The sequence below is a fragment of the Ascaphus truei genome, chromosome 16, assembly GCF_040206685.1.
Source record: "Ascaphus truei isolate aAscTru1 chromosome 16, aAscTru1.hap1, whole genome shotgun sequence".
Lineage (NCBI taxonomy): Eukaryota > Metazoa > Chordata > Amphibia > Anura > Ascaphidae > Ascaphus > Ascaphus truei.
The window spans coordinates 41,124,413-41,139,369 of NC_134498.1; the positions used below are offsets into that span (position 1 = coordinate 41,124,413).

The window sequence follows — 14,957 nt, forward strand, 5'->3', positions numbered from 1 at the left end:
AATACGGAAATGTCAAATGCTGTCTGGGTACTACACTAAACCATCACTAGTAATTGGTACTCTATTGCTTCTTTAAGGTAATGAATTCCTTGCACAAAATGCAGTCTGTCATGGGCTATTCTAAAAAAAGGATTATATTTGTGTGTGTGTGTGTGTGTGTGTGTGTGTGTGTGTGTTTTCACATAAAGGGACACTATGAAGGTATAACATTTAAGATTTACCATTTAAGAATAAAAAAGACACAATTGAAGATTAATATTAGATTCTGATTGGGGGAGAGGAGGGGTGAACTGTCTGAGCTGAATTTTGCTGGTGTCCTATGGGAGGTTTTTTTTCTGTACAGTTGGAATCCTGTAAACTTTTTGTAAAGTAAATATTTCTGTTTTGGGGGCTTGACTGAGAAGTTGTTGAAAAGTTGGAAATGCTTGAAGTGTATTTCTATAGTGTCAAATATATAGATTTTACTGCTGTGCTTTGATGATAAGTCTGTCTGGTTCCATTTCGGTTTGCAGTGAGATATAGTTTAGGGTAATTATTTTATTGTTATTACAACTATTATTTTAATGTCAAAATATGCAGTTATCTGGCAAAAGTCAAGACTTTGTGCGGGGTTATCCAGTAAGGTCAAGATACATTCTAATATTGGATGTGAAGGCAATTTACACAGCATACAGATATGTCATACTGTAAATCCTTATTGCATTAATGTAAAGCATTTGTATCAATATCTGATTAATTTGTAGGCATCTCTAAATCCCCCTTCTTTGAAAGATGTCCTTTTATTATTTAAAAGTAAACATCAATACACCTAATAAATAAGCAAAATATGAACTGTTGTAGTAATTTTCAGGCATCACATATATGCATTTATAGCAGCTCCTATAGAATTATCATGCCGTTTGCCTAATTTATAATGAGGTTATATCATTACTTTGATAGAATCTCTTTTAATTGACTATGTGGTATATATTCATATTCTCAAAACATATTTGTTTGTTTACTTTATTGACTTAATGTTTTAACGTATCTTTACATAATATTAAAACCGTGCATTTCATGAAAAATTACTATTTGATTGTTTTGTCACAAAACTGATTGTCACATTATGTTCCTTTAGACATCCTTTCTTTGTGATGTATGCTTTTAGCTTCTTATATTCTCTGTGCGTGTTTGTAAAGAAGCCTTCATGGAATTATGCAAGATTTAGGGTAGGGACGAGATCTGATTATGCATCAAACTTTGTAAAAGTGCATTCTTCCTGCATCAGCAAGGTACTTAAATCACAAAATATTTCAGGACGTAATGTTCATTGAATCTGATCACATTGACCCTGGCAGAATGTTTAAATTCCATCCTTGCTCACGAGGAGAAGTTTTTCAATTATGGTCCATGTATCTTGTCACTGTTTTTTTTTGTGTTGACTCAGTGACTGCAGGCGGGAATAAACGGAGCTGAAATTATTCTACATGAACATAACTCATAATGATAGTAACTATTATAATCACTGTATCATCATTGCTATTATCCTGCTGATAGTGCTAATGGATGGTGTTTACATGTAAATTATATGTTAAACAGGTTTGTGCTGTAAATGGTGAATGAATTGATAGAGAGATACTGTAGGTGTTCATTTAGTACCTTAACAGAGTAACATAGATACTACACATTTTGTTTACACACCCTTCAATGCCATTGAGGCCCTCTAAAGCAGGGGTCCCCAAGCCCCGGGCCACGGACCGGTACCGGTCTGTGGCCTGTTAGGAACCGGGCCGCACAGCAGGAGGTGAGCGGGGGGCGAGCGAAGCTTCATCTGTATTTACAGCCGCTCCCCATTGCTCGCATTATCGCCTGAGCTCGGCCTCCTGTCAGATCAGCGGCAGCATTAGATTCTAATAGGAGCGCGAACCCTACTGTAAACTGCGCATGCGCGGGATCTAGGTTGCGCGCTCCTTATGAGAAGTCAGAATCCGACACTTATTTTAGTCCGCGCCTCTTTCCCGCACTGCGCACTTGCCTCAGTCACAGTTTTGGTAAGCCCACAAGCTAACCCTAGCCAAATTGAAGGAAAACAAGCTCAGGGCTCCCACTGATTCTGCATTATGGTGAGTTGTATAATTATTTCATTATATATTACAATGTAATAATAAGAGAAATAAAGTGCGCAATAAATGTAATGCGCTTGAATCATCCCGAAACCATCCACCCCGGTCCGTGGAAAAATTGTCTTCCACGAAACCGGTCCCTGGTGCCGAAAAGGTTGGGGACCGCTGCTCTAAAGTGTTGTTTGGCAGTTAAGGCTAACATAGTACAGCTCAACCCCGTTATAGCGCGATCCGTTACAATGGGAATCCGCTTATAACGCGATGTAAGCGTGGCTCCCAATTTTCGTATTTATGAAAACTTTACAACACGATTATTGGTATCTTAAATACTTTATTATACAATGCATACAATTGTACTTTATTTCTAACGCGATCCTTTTATAACGCGATGTAATTCTTTGGACCCCAAGCACAGCGTTATAAGGGGGTTGAGCTATATTGTGTTTATCCTCATACCTAATCTTAACTTAATACATTTGAATTATTTATTTAAAATAAGTGTAAGTGACTCACCTGAGCTCCTTCCAGAATTAGCTTTTTATTTTGAGGTCGTTTTGGGGGCATATACCTGGGAAAATCCAGAGATTGACACTAAAATACTGAATTCAAAGCTCATTAGAACAGTAGGATATCCTGCAACACATTGCACAGCAGTGAAAGAGTTCAAGGCGATTCCACATATCTTAAAAAGGGATGTGAAATTTTCATTTTGTAGATAAAAGTGATGGCAGGCAGTATTCTAAGAATTAGTGGAATATCACAGCTTCTAATAAAACATTAGTGATGTGACTTTCAGCTGAAAGAAAATAGTATGAAAGCTAAAACAAATAATGTTTTATATTAATAAAAAAAACATTTAGCATAATCAGCTGAAAAACCCACATGTTTAAAATAAAATCAGCCATTAATGCTGCATCCACTATAGTTAAATTAAGTGCAGGACTTCATTCTGCCAAAAAAACCAATCAATTGGTTTTATTTTACTTGTACAGTATATAATGTCTTGCAAGTGGCCTAATTACAGCAAAGCTAGCAAACTGCCAGTTATACAGGAAGAGACTTAAACTCTCTAAACTGTTATATAAATAGCAAGTTCAAAGGTCTCTGTGTGGCTGTCAGAGCTGAGAATCAGCCATGTGCATGCCAGGTTTCTCTCCTGGATGAGTGTAAAAACATACCGCATACCACAGCAGCATGTACTTTTAACATATTTCCTCAACCTGGAGGGGGTGATCCTGCACTCCAGACAAAGGTGAACTGTTTCAGTTCCAGCCAGTGCTGTGCCATGTGTTGCTACAGAAGATCTCTTTAGTCCGTATTCTTTAGGCAAAAAAAAAGCCTGCAATGCTAACTAATATTCCACTTAGCATTAAAATAGTGCAATGCTATTCGTGGTAGTATGTAAAGCAAATAAAAAAATATCACGTGTGAGCACATTCACATGTCTTAGACCCTGCCATTCCCCATTATCTCTTGGCATGCAGTGCTTCCTTTGCAGCCAGGGATTCTGGGTAATGACATGCAAATGAGCACTCACACTGTCACCTTTTGCTTCTGATCCATTTTAACATGGAGCCCTAAGGTAAGCCAGGGCAATTTTCTGCAGAAAGTTAGTGTGAATTGGATACGGAACCCCCCTCCCCACCCCCCAAACTGTTATTATTTGATGGACTCATGTACACATGACCCTTCTAAACACATTAAGGCCCAGACTCGCTAAACGGGGTAAAGCTATTTAACATGGTGTTAACCTTATTGGTAAAGCTATACTCACTTAAGAAAGTAATATTAACTTATGTTATCGTCGCGTTAAAAGCCTATATAAAGAGCGGACATTGGGGGAAATTGTATACAAACAGAACAATATCCTGAGAATACTTGTTCACTAAGCTAATTTATTTCACTCTAATGTGGCCAAAAGCCCTATTTTAGTGTGTGTCTGGTAGAGATGGGCTAACCAGGCACAATGCGTTTTGCGGAATTTTCCTGTGCGCGGATTGCTGAATCCGCGAATTGCCTTCTTAAAACCCACCAGTGGATTGTGGAATCCGCGGATTGGATTGTCGGTGACAGAAAAAAAAATCCGGAAAAGGCAAATCGACCCTTTTTGAGACGGATTCACGGAAATTCGCGGACCAAAGGAACCGAGGCAGATACAAATCCGCCCCCAAAAAATCGCCCATCTCTGCTGTCCTGCAGTAACGCCAAGAATGAAGTAACGTCCCATTTTTGAAGATAACGTTGCGTTATTCTGAAATAACATGGCACTAACCCTTTGCTAATGAGCTCTATTATATTTCGTTAAATGTCATATCATTTGTTTTCTAGTATACTGTTAACCTTGGGAAAAGTGAGGTTCCTGAATTAGGTAAACTCATGTTAGTTGCCCTGATTTTGCACAGTTAAGCGAGTCAGGGCCTCAATCTGATACTTTTTAGTCTAACCTTGCAGGTGAATTGTCTTTTGAATGTGTGTGAGGGTAGAAGAAGCTATTGAGCATCCCTATATAACTCCTACCATATAAAGTTCATAACCATGTATTCTAGTCAGTGTGACGGTGAAGAGGTAGCCAGGCTCACTATTAAAGGTTAAGCCCGTTTGGTTACCTCTGATCCATGTTTTGGGGTTCAGGAGTGTCAGCTCTTAGACCCACCTGTTATTAAAGCATTACCTGTAATTATTAATAAAGAATTTTTGTTTTTTTACCTTTCCAGGGATATCAGCAAGCAGGGATTGCTGTTGTATGAATTTCAGGGGAGGGGTGGGGGGGGGGGGGTGTGAAGGGGGTTGCGGAAAAAGTGTTGTCAGATTGTGTCTATCTAGTCAGGGCCCAGACTAGCTGGTTCCCCTAAAAATGTACCCAGGAATCCAGTCGGATGCCTGGATGCATGCAGGCACGTTGTCTCAGTAATATCTCCCCTTGAAAATGCTTTTGCGATTCACCACTAGGGGTCCCTGCTTCAGCACAGCCCCGAAAGATAAATGGGGCATAGGGATGTGAGGTGTCCCTGAAACAGTCAAGGGGTTCCTAGGTTAATGGGGATACCCAGTAAAGGACCAGGTCACCCAGAACCGGTATCGGGGTTCTGGGGGTACTCCAATCATCTACAAGGTTGTGAGGGGACTTTCAAAAGTCCAGTCCAAAGTTTATTGTATAGAGTGTGGGGAATGTGGCTACTAAGAAATAATGTGCCGCTTCTTACTCTATTTCCCATAACCAAAAGACTTAGGATATTTTTAAAGTGTATATTTTATGGAACAGTGTGTTTGAAAACATATCTGTTTGTGCACAGAAATGAGCTGGGACTTTCAGGACCAATGCTCTAACAGGCCACTGGGCTACCAAGTGGTGCCAGGAGGTCTGGCAGGACATCTGGAGATAAAAGTCCCAGAGGATGACCAATGTGTCAAGACCATTTTGACAGGAGGGAAGGATTCAAGTATCCACATCCTGAGATCAGTGGACACCCATTGAATTTCCATTGATCCCAGACCAAATTGCCCATGCCCCTTGTTCATTTAGATTTCCATGTAACCCTGTTGTGTCTACCAGTTTGTCTCTAATTGGCTGCAGAGACATTACTCACGTTTTGGATTGGGCTATAGTATTTTTTGAGTGAAAGTCAGAGGTATTATAACCCCTTGCGCCCATTAGATATTGTTCTCCAGGGTTATCAAGTGTTCTCCAAGGTTCCCCAAGGTCTCTCATAGTTTTCCAATCCTCTAAGATTCTCAAATACTAAGTTTCCAGTTGCAAGTCTCCAGCAAGAAAAGGGCTGCTTCAGTGAAAGCTGCCTGGAATATTTTCTGTCCTGTTTTTGCAACTGTTATCAGGGATAGGATTCCCTGCATCTAGGAGAGTCTAGGTTGTTACCCCAATTCCCAAGTAAGTGTGTCTGTTTGCTGTAGTTTGTGTAACACTGTGTGTAAATGTACAATTTATTTCATTAACTTGTTTTGCTCAATGCATGGTCCTGGTAAAAAGGTATAAATGACCTGGTCTCCCATGACAGTCAGTAACAGTAATAACCAGCATTGAAACCTCTCCTTGAGAGCATGAATAATATAAGTTATTAGCTGGCTTTTTAAAAAAAAGAAGCTTGAAATGCTGTTATACTCAGCATTATAGAACCATCAATGGGTTTTACATTCATTCCCAAACAAGGGGTTGAATAATGCTGTACATTCGAGTCAAGCTGGTGAGCTGAAGCATGCGTTCCTCCCATTGTTGCTCAAGTCAAACATTGGCCTTGGCGGAGGTGTATGTTATCTGTCCACGTATTATATTTATTGTATCGCCGGCTACATCATGAAATGAGATACATTGTTGGAACATATAATGTTATTTTTAAACGCAGCAGGGTGTGCTTTTTATTTTGATATGTTGGAAAATAATATTGCTTTTATAATATATTTTTATTGGATATGTGCCACTAACAGGAATTGTTTTTTAAACACTTTTAGTAACAGAAAGAAGTGGTTCTATTTTTTCCAAGATTAGTGTAAATAACCTTAGTATTTTCATTGATTGGTGAGCAGATTTAGAATTTCTAAAGCAAACCTGCTGAGTCTGAGATCTCTTTAGGACAAAAAGATTTTGAACCCAAGTAAGAAATAATTGATTGTTAACACAGAAATATTCCCCCCCCCCCCTCCCTTCACTTTATTTTTTTACAGTATCGGAACCAAGCTGAATCACCCTTTATTCCTTGAGATATTTACCTTTTTATATGCCAGCATTTTGGTCCCATTTGGGTAATCAATATGGCTACCTCACTCCAAAGGGCAAATAGAGCTGAACCTCGTTATAACGCGGGGCATGGGGTCAACATAATGAGACCGCGTTATAACCGGGATTGGTGAATGTTATAATAAAAAAATTAAAAAAACCATTGGAGATGTTTTTAAATCGGGAGCCATGCTCAGACCGCGTTATATCTGATCCGCGTTGTAGCGGATCGCGCTACAATGGGGTTTGAGCTGTATGAAGCATGAAATTGCAACTTCCTATTGGGAAATGGGTATGGGTAACTCTGGCAGCCAGGCAGCCATCTAGGATTTGAGTTTAATTTTACTGCCACCTTAAAAGGTAAATATCTCAGGAATCGGTGGCCCCCAGGAGCTGGGAATACTGACGTTCAGCTCAGAGAAAACACTGGGTTCGTTAATTTTTTTTTGCAAAAATGGGCAGATTGCTACTTTAATCCCTATATTGCCAGAGAACATCAATTAGCAAACAATAAAAAATAAATAACACAGGCAATTAAAGGTGTGTGTGTGTGTGTGTGTGTGTGTGTGTGTGTGTGTGTGTGTGTGTGTGTGTGTGTGTATGTGTGTGTGTGTGTGTGTGTTTGTGTGTGTATATATATATAAAATGAATATTTACCAGATGTTGGTCCGGGAAACAGAGACAGCACACAGCCAGGTAAGAACAAAAAAACTGTATTCACATAAGAAGTACATGGCACTGCATCCAACGTTTCGGTCAGCAGAACGCGACCTTCCTCATGCACATCCCTGACGTTCTGTATATATATATATATATATATATATATATATATATATATACAATTTTTAAATGATTTATATATTCTGAAAATATTGATGACTAACAATTAGATAGAGAAAGGCTCACTTTTCTACCATAAATACCTATCCATCAATTAACATTAACATCATGTATTTATTTTTGTAAAGTGCCAATCATGTGCACAGTGATTTACAGTAAAAACACAAACAATTCAAAATACGGGGCAATGATACATCACAAGCATGAATTCCAGACATAAAAGAAAACATACCGTGAGTAGATTGGATTTCAGAAGAAGCTGGAACTACAAGTTGAAGTTGGTTCTTCCACTCAAACTCTTGTGGTTAACATTTGGCTACTGGCTTCCCCTCTTGTCCAGTGTTTTAAGGGCCTGTTTTCAGAGACAAAATAGATCCTTATGCATCCTAAGCCTTAAGTAAACATTCCAAGCAAAGGGTGAAACAAGAGTAAAAAATTAGCAGTGAGAAAACATCAATTGTGACATTACATAAATTCAGACCTGGTTACTGGTTTTCTAAAAAAAAAATCAACTGTTTCCACTGTGAGGTGCACAATTGTGAAAATATTTGTTTTACAAGAATAAATCCGTTTTGAGTTTCAGACTGCGAAATTTCTAGTAATTTGGATAAATAATGACTTCTCAAGACAGCTATAACTTCTCTGATATCATGGCAGAATGCCATTAACAGAACTCAATATCCTTAAAACTCCTTTCCTAAATGTATTTTCAACGCCTGATTTATTTGTTTCTGCAAAAAAAAAAATGGGATCTTTTGCACATGTGAAATCATGGATTTGCAGTCTTACCGGAATTTACTTTTCAGAGACAATATTCAACAACAATTGTATGTATTTTCTTAGGATGCATTGTCTGTTGAATGAGTGAAATCACAAGGCCATCTATAGTTCAATAGCACACAAATGCTTCTTTTTTTTAAATTCAAAGTGCATGTTGTAGTGGTGCTTGGCAATCAAATGTTGAAACAGAGTCTTTCCCTATCTCTTTCCCATGAACTCTGTGACCCTGTATTAACTGTTAGTAATTTGGTGGGCACAGTGGGGGTTGGGCAATATAACAAAGGTAGTGGAGCTTAGTCTGAGCTGTTATTATTTTGAACTCAACAATAAATGTTTACGTGCGGTTTCTCTTGTGTTAGATATGATGTATTAGCACATGGACTGATTTTGGTGATGTGATATAAAAAATGCAACCTTTGAGGATGCTGCTATGCAATAATATTTTATTTCACACAATTTTCAGCATAAATACAATGTTAAATATATAACGAGGAGCAGCAATATTTGTTTCTTCTTCATTCTCTGTATAGCTCAGAATGTATTAAACAATAATAATATATATGGTTTGAGATTAATTCGTGTGAGCATATGTTAATAACAATAGCAAGTTTGCATAATTTATCACTGTAAATAATAACACATCTGATTTCTATGCAGCTGGCTGTATGTAAGGCCGAGTCCATAGACGGACAGGCCGTGCTGAGCCGTGCGGATGCTCCGCGCTGAGCCCCTGCATCCTCAATGAGGATGCCTTGAGAGGGGGCTCACGCGAGCGTCCGCAGGCGTGCTGACGAGATGGAGGTTTCAGCCGAGCGCCAAGCTGTTTTTCAGCGCGCTGTCGGCTGAAAACTTCCAATCACAGCACAGCAGTGTCAACGTCATGGCGCCGTGACGTCGGCGCCGTGACATTGACGTCAGTGCGTCGCGGGCGATTGGCCCAGCGACGTCACTGCCTCGCCTCCAACCACCTCCCCCCGGCTCCCTTCGCGCACGCGGGCTCGCCTGCAAGTCCGTGCAATCGCGCTGACTGAAGCAGGCGAGCCTCAGCGTTAGCGCGCCTCTGCTCTCCCCACCCCTCTATGGCCCGGGCCTTAGAAGGTCACGTTATACTGTTAAGAGGGTCATATCTGTGAAATGTAGAATTGTCTTTTTCGTCGTTCATATTTCACCAGTTCTAATCTATTCATATACACAGACTACTAAAGCTACAATCTTGTTGTTACTGGTGACCTGTAGTGTGACAAAACTCAGTATTCTGTATGCGGTATATTTCGTTATTTTTGGGAAACATTGCATATTATGGAGGGAATGAAGCCACACTTTTTAACTCAGACCTTTTTATTTATCTTAAAGACATCCCCTTCATAAGGCCCATAATATAGTGCACGTGACGCACACTTTTTGTGTGTACGGTCTGTGCTGCTGTAAGCGACAGGCTTGGAAGGTACTGTGTGTGTGTGTCACTGTGTGTTTGTGTGTCACTGGGGAAGCTGTGTGTGTGTGTGTGTATGTATATTGTATATGTGTGTGTGTGTGTGTGTATATTAAAAATGAAAAACAAGACATGCTGTGAGAATAAATTATTTATTAATATTGTGCACACATAAACACACATACACACACATACATACATACACACATACATACACATTGCGGTAGCGGCGCGAATACTTACTTTTCGGAGTCTTCCCCGCTATCGCCCGGCTCCACGCTCACTGCCGCGCATGGCCCTAGCATACAATGGCTGGCTAACCACAGCCAACTATTACTGCTGCGCGCCCCCCCCCACTATATTGCGGGCCTAAGGCTACTCACTAATTGGAGATTCTTTACATACAGCTTTTTCCTGTTGCTAAACACCATCCAGTTCCTATATGTTTTCCCCCAAATTACGGTTGTGTCTACAGTGTTATTGAGAACAATGTTCTTTCACTAACTGTGATATTCCATTCCGTTGAGAACACTGGAGATTATGATGGAGTCATTCATTGAGCCTATTTTATTTCACTGGTGAATAGGCCTTAAACATGTTGTATAGCATTGTGGCTCTATCAGCAACGTGAAAAAACATGACCATGAATTATTGCACATTGTACATTAAATAATAATTTTTAAAAAGTTGGATTTAAGTTTAGTCTTTGATTGGCTGGCAATGATAAAATGCTGTTATCAAGTGAGGATTCATTGTTCTGCAACCAGTTATTAAAGGACATTTTTTTTAAATCAATAACTATTTATATATTTATCATTTACTTATGTGCGAATGGTTCGACAGATCCGAGTTGACTTGTTGTTTTTAACATTGAAAGTCCTAGTTTTTCTTGTTGCCTGTTTTGGATTATATAAAGCAGTTTACAATTCAGGTTTGCTCCACACTTTGCCCAGGTTTGCAACAGGAAATGACTAAAACACCATCTACAGCTGCAGCAAAGTCACCAGGGAAGAGTGAAAATCGTACATTTGAACTTTGCTATTTATTTCCTGCATTCTGCAAGCTGTCTATGCCTCATTGATGTGATGACTTAAAACTGGTTTTTATTTAATAGAGTCCCGGGGGTCCTACAATATTCTTTTACTCGTGTTTATTTTTTAATTGTTGTTTTGATATATTACATCTTCTCAGACAATAGGCATGCAAGATGCATTACCAAAGGTAACTAAAATCATATAAGTTTACCACTAATCAAGAACACCTCCCAACAACATCCCTCAAACATCTGGAAACCACATCATGTTTAGAAGAGAGTGGCTTGTAAGGAGAGGGGAATGAAAGACTAGGGGTCAGGTGAAGCATTTTAACATTTGTGGTTCATGCATGAAAGATAATTTGGAGAATAGCTAGTGCAAAATTGGGGTAAAGACAGATCACATTGAAAGCCATTCGTTTTTTTCCTTTGATACATTGTTTAGTTTTCTCTCCCAGGGAATCTATGCTACATATTCCACTTGTGTTAACACTCAGTAGTTCAGAAGGTAGCACAAACTTCATTTTTAACTTAGCACACTCGATGAAACGTCACCTTGGCCCAGACTACAGTGTTTTCTATGTTTTCTTTTTTGGAGCACTTTGTAGAGGTCATATTTGATTCTTGTCACTGTTTTGAAGGAAGAACGGTTAGTGTATAGAGCTTTCACAGTACTAGAGGCCGTTACTTTTTGAAAGATACTCTGCAATGGTGTAATGGCAAAACACGCAGAAATATATTATTACTCTAAGTCAGTGTATATCAAGAGGGGTTCCACCAGGTATCCCTAAAGGGTTCTCTGCAATTTTCAAGTAATTTAAAAATTGTACCAAATACAGAATAATTTGTAATGCATCTGATCTCAGACGTGCTATTAGAGAGGGTTGGTGTTCCTTACAATCATCTGATCTCAGGCGCGCTATTAGAGACGGTTGGGGTTCCTTACAATCATCTGATCTCAGACGTGCTATTAGAGAGAGTTGGGGTTCCTTACAATGCATCTGATCTCATACGCGCTATTAGAGAGGGTCAGGGTTCCTTATAATGCATCTGATCTCAGATACACTATTAGAGATGGTTGGGGTTCCTTACAATGCATCTGATCTCAGACGCGCTATTAGAGAGGGTTCGGGTTTCCGCAGAATTTCACAATATAATTATAGGATTCCTTAACCAAAAGAAATGTGAAAACCACTGCTCTAATGGTTGTATTACCTGACAATGTATTGTCTTGGTCTGCCAAGTGTGGTTCTTCACTTTTGTTCTTTCTTGGAATTGCATTTCTCTCCTTATTTGTTGGGTTCCATAAAAAACAATAGTTTGGCTCAAGAGGGAGAAAGAAACATGGAAGGTCTGGAAAGGTGCTGCACACATCACTTGATTAAAACATCGTAATACCTGCAAAAGCATGTACTGTATTTTGTTTCATATGTATTTTTTTCCACAAAATGGATAAACAAGGCACACTACACTATAAATAACTAAACACCTCTCAACATGAGCTGATACATGGTCATTTAAACACACAATGCCCCATTTTTCTCGACCTTAGCTTTAAAAGCACCTATAACGAACAAAAAAATATATGAATAGAATTGGTCCCAGAGGATCACCTGGGGCTGAACCGGGTTATTTTCAGCTCTGCAGGCTCACTGGTTTCCGAAATACTTAAATGTGAAGTTACTAGTATTAGTTCTTAGTTTCTCCGGGGGATTTAAATGGCTGTCCAATAGGAATCGATGGCAGCTTCCTTGTTGTCCTGTGCAACTCGCGAGATTTGATGTCCATTTTGTTTTGGGGGGGATTTTATACCGGAAACTTCACCGATCAGAGTCTGTAAGAACTGTTGAGTGTCAGGGGACCCCTCTGGTTCCAACACTGTGTAACACAAGTTTTGGGTTAGTATAAAAATAGAACAGCACCTCCTGATAACAATGTCTGAGCATTGATACATGTGAAAGGGTGAGCCTACCATGCACGACTGCTGTAAGCAGAGCATAGAGCACGGAGCACTGATCGAGCATAATCCCGGATACATCTGGGAAGTTTGGCAGGTTCGAAACTATAGTCATTCTGCTTATTTTTATTAGCACTGTAAATAAGATGTGGGATATAAACCACATAAAGTTACAGTGAAGGGATTGTACTATATCCCTAAAGATTGGAGTCTACTTGCAAACATTACATAGTTGAACATACATTCTATTACAAGTTACAAGTTCACATTAAAACAAGTGTCTAATAAAAGCAGTCATATAAATATATTTCTTATCTCATAAATCCATTGCACCATTGAAAACACATCATTAAAAACCCTTGCATAAACTCTAGTTAGTATCTCAAAATTGGTAGACCTATCTATTAAAAGAAAGGACTTGTATGGGTCTCATAACAGACACAGACATATCTGAATTTCAGGCATGGAGTCTTGCTCTATTTTATTGTTTCACAGTGTTAAATTAAATTCCGTATGTGAAACGTTGACATTGTCAGTATGGAAAATAGTGACATACAGTGTAAAGCAATAACAGAAACTGAGAGCAGATTGTACCTATAGGACATCAAATACTATATTATCTCACATTTCCAGTTATGATTCTACTGTTATTCCAATAGAAAAGAGTAGACAGAAATGAGCTTTTCCTATTCTGTAATTAGTTGCCAAAATTCATGTTAGTAGAGTTTGGATGTTTGATGCATAATTAAGAAGGGATTTCTTAAAGTGGTAACTGTGAAGGAACCTCTCCCGGTTCTATTTGGGAACATGGAGGGGTGGAAAGAAGTTATTGGGAACTCGGCAACCCCAAGGATAGTTGAAATTCTACGGGCGCGTCCATGGTTATCGCGATCAAAATGATGTGCCTCTATGAGGCTGTCCCTAGAGTGCGCGGCTGCACGCGCGACCAGAAGCGTCGGTTCTCGCGTGCACCAATACATTTGTTTTCTCGCGCGGCGTCCGGGTCACGGGTCCGGGTCCGGGTCATTGTGGGCGAACTAGCTCAGTGACATCACGGCCATGACCCCCCACGATACGCCTCTCCGTCGCATCTACCCAGACCACAGATCGCTGCAGGTAAAGGCGCGCGTCACGTCACGCGCTCTCGCACCATGGACGCGGCCTACCCCTGGCAGCTAGAAAGTCTGTAATGTTGCAATGAGTGAAAGGTGACCCTCCAAACTTGGAAACGGTTAAAACATGTCTCACTCAGCTAATGACCTTAGATAAAATGCAAACAAAGACCAATAAAGAACAACAAACTGAGAATTTTTTACAAAATGGGGACCCTTTATTGACCCTACCACAGAGTGAAAAAGACCAAATATATCAGGCTTTCACGCACACATCCTGGAGTCTCTTGCGGCAAATTGCACAAGCTCATAGATGAGGCAAACAAAGGGTGAAAAGAAACAGGTTAAAGGGTTATCAAGATAGGAAAACAGTATATTCGAACCTAACATCTGGAATAAGTGTCGAACTAAAGTTATGTTTTGTACTTTCTGGGAGTTCATTATTTAATTTCTAAATCGTGTATTTTGGAGTTAAGCTTGAGTATCTGATTTATACCTTTTTACTTTTTTTTTAAGTAGAATTTAAACATGGAAAATTGTAAAGAGGTGTTGAAATCTGTCATGTTGAAGCCGAGAGGCCATGTGTGCAGGTTCGTCATTGTGTAGTCGGGTCAGGCTGCGGAGAGGTCAGGTAGTAGATACGGAGTCTGCACAACAGATGCTGATTAGGACAGACTGTTCCAATGATAGAACAAGCACGAGGGCGGGTCCTGCCCCATATCTTGTCATCTCAGGGGGCAGAGCCTGTGCCCAATCTTTACACGTAAACACTGTACTTTATGTATATTAAATACAAACAAATAATCCAGCGCCTAAACAATTCTAAATAAAGTGAAGATAATGATCTGACCATATAACAGTCCAATCCTGTTAAAGCTGCAGTTCAGTCTTTTTTTTTAAATTATTTTTTTTACTTCAATAGTTTCATGTGTGCAATCTCTAATTACCTAAAGAACTGTATAGCTGCAGGTC

At 39.5% G+C, this 14,957-nt stretch overlaps 1 protein-coding gene across 2 annotated transcripts in view; it reads left to right on the forward strand.

The window, feature by feature from the left end:
• AFF2 (ALF transcription elongation factor 2) overlaps nucleotides 1-14,957 on the forward strand; it is a 376,659-nt gene that overhangs the window by 596 nt on the left and 361,106 nt on the right. The gene's annotated exons all lie outside the window — the stretch shown is intronic.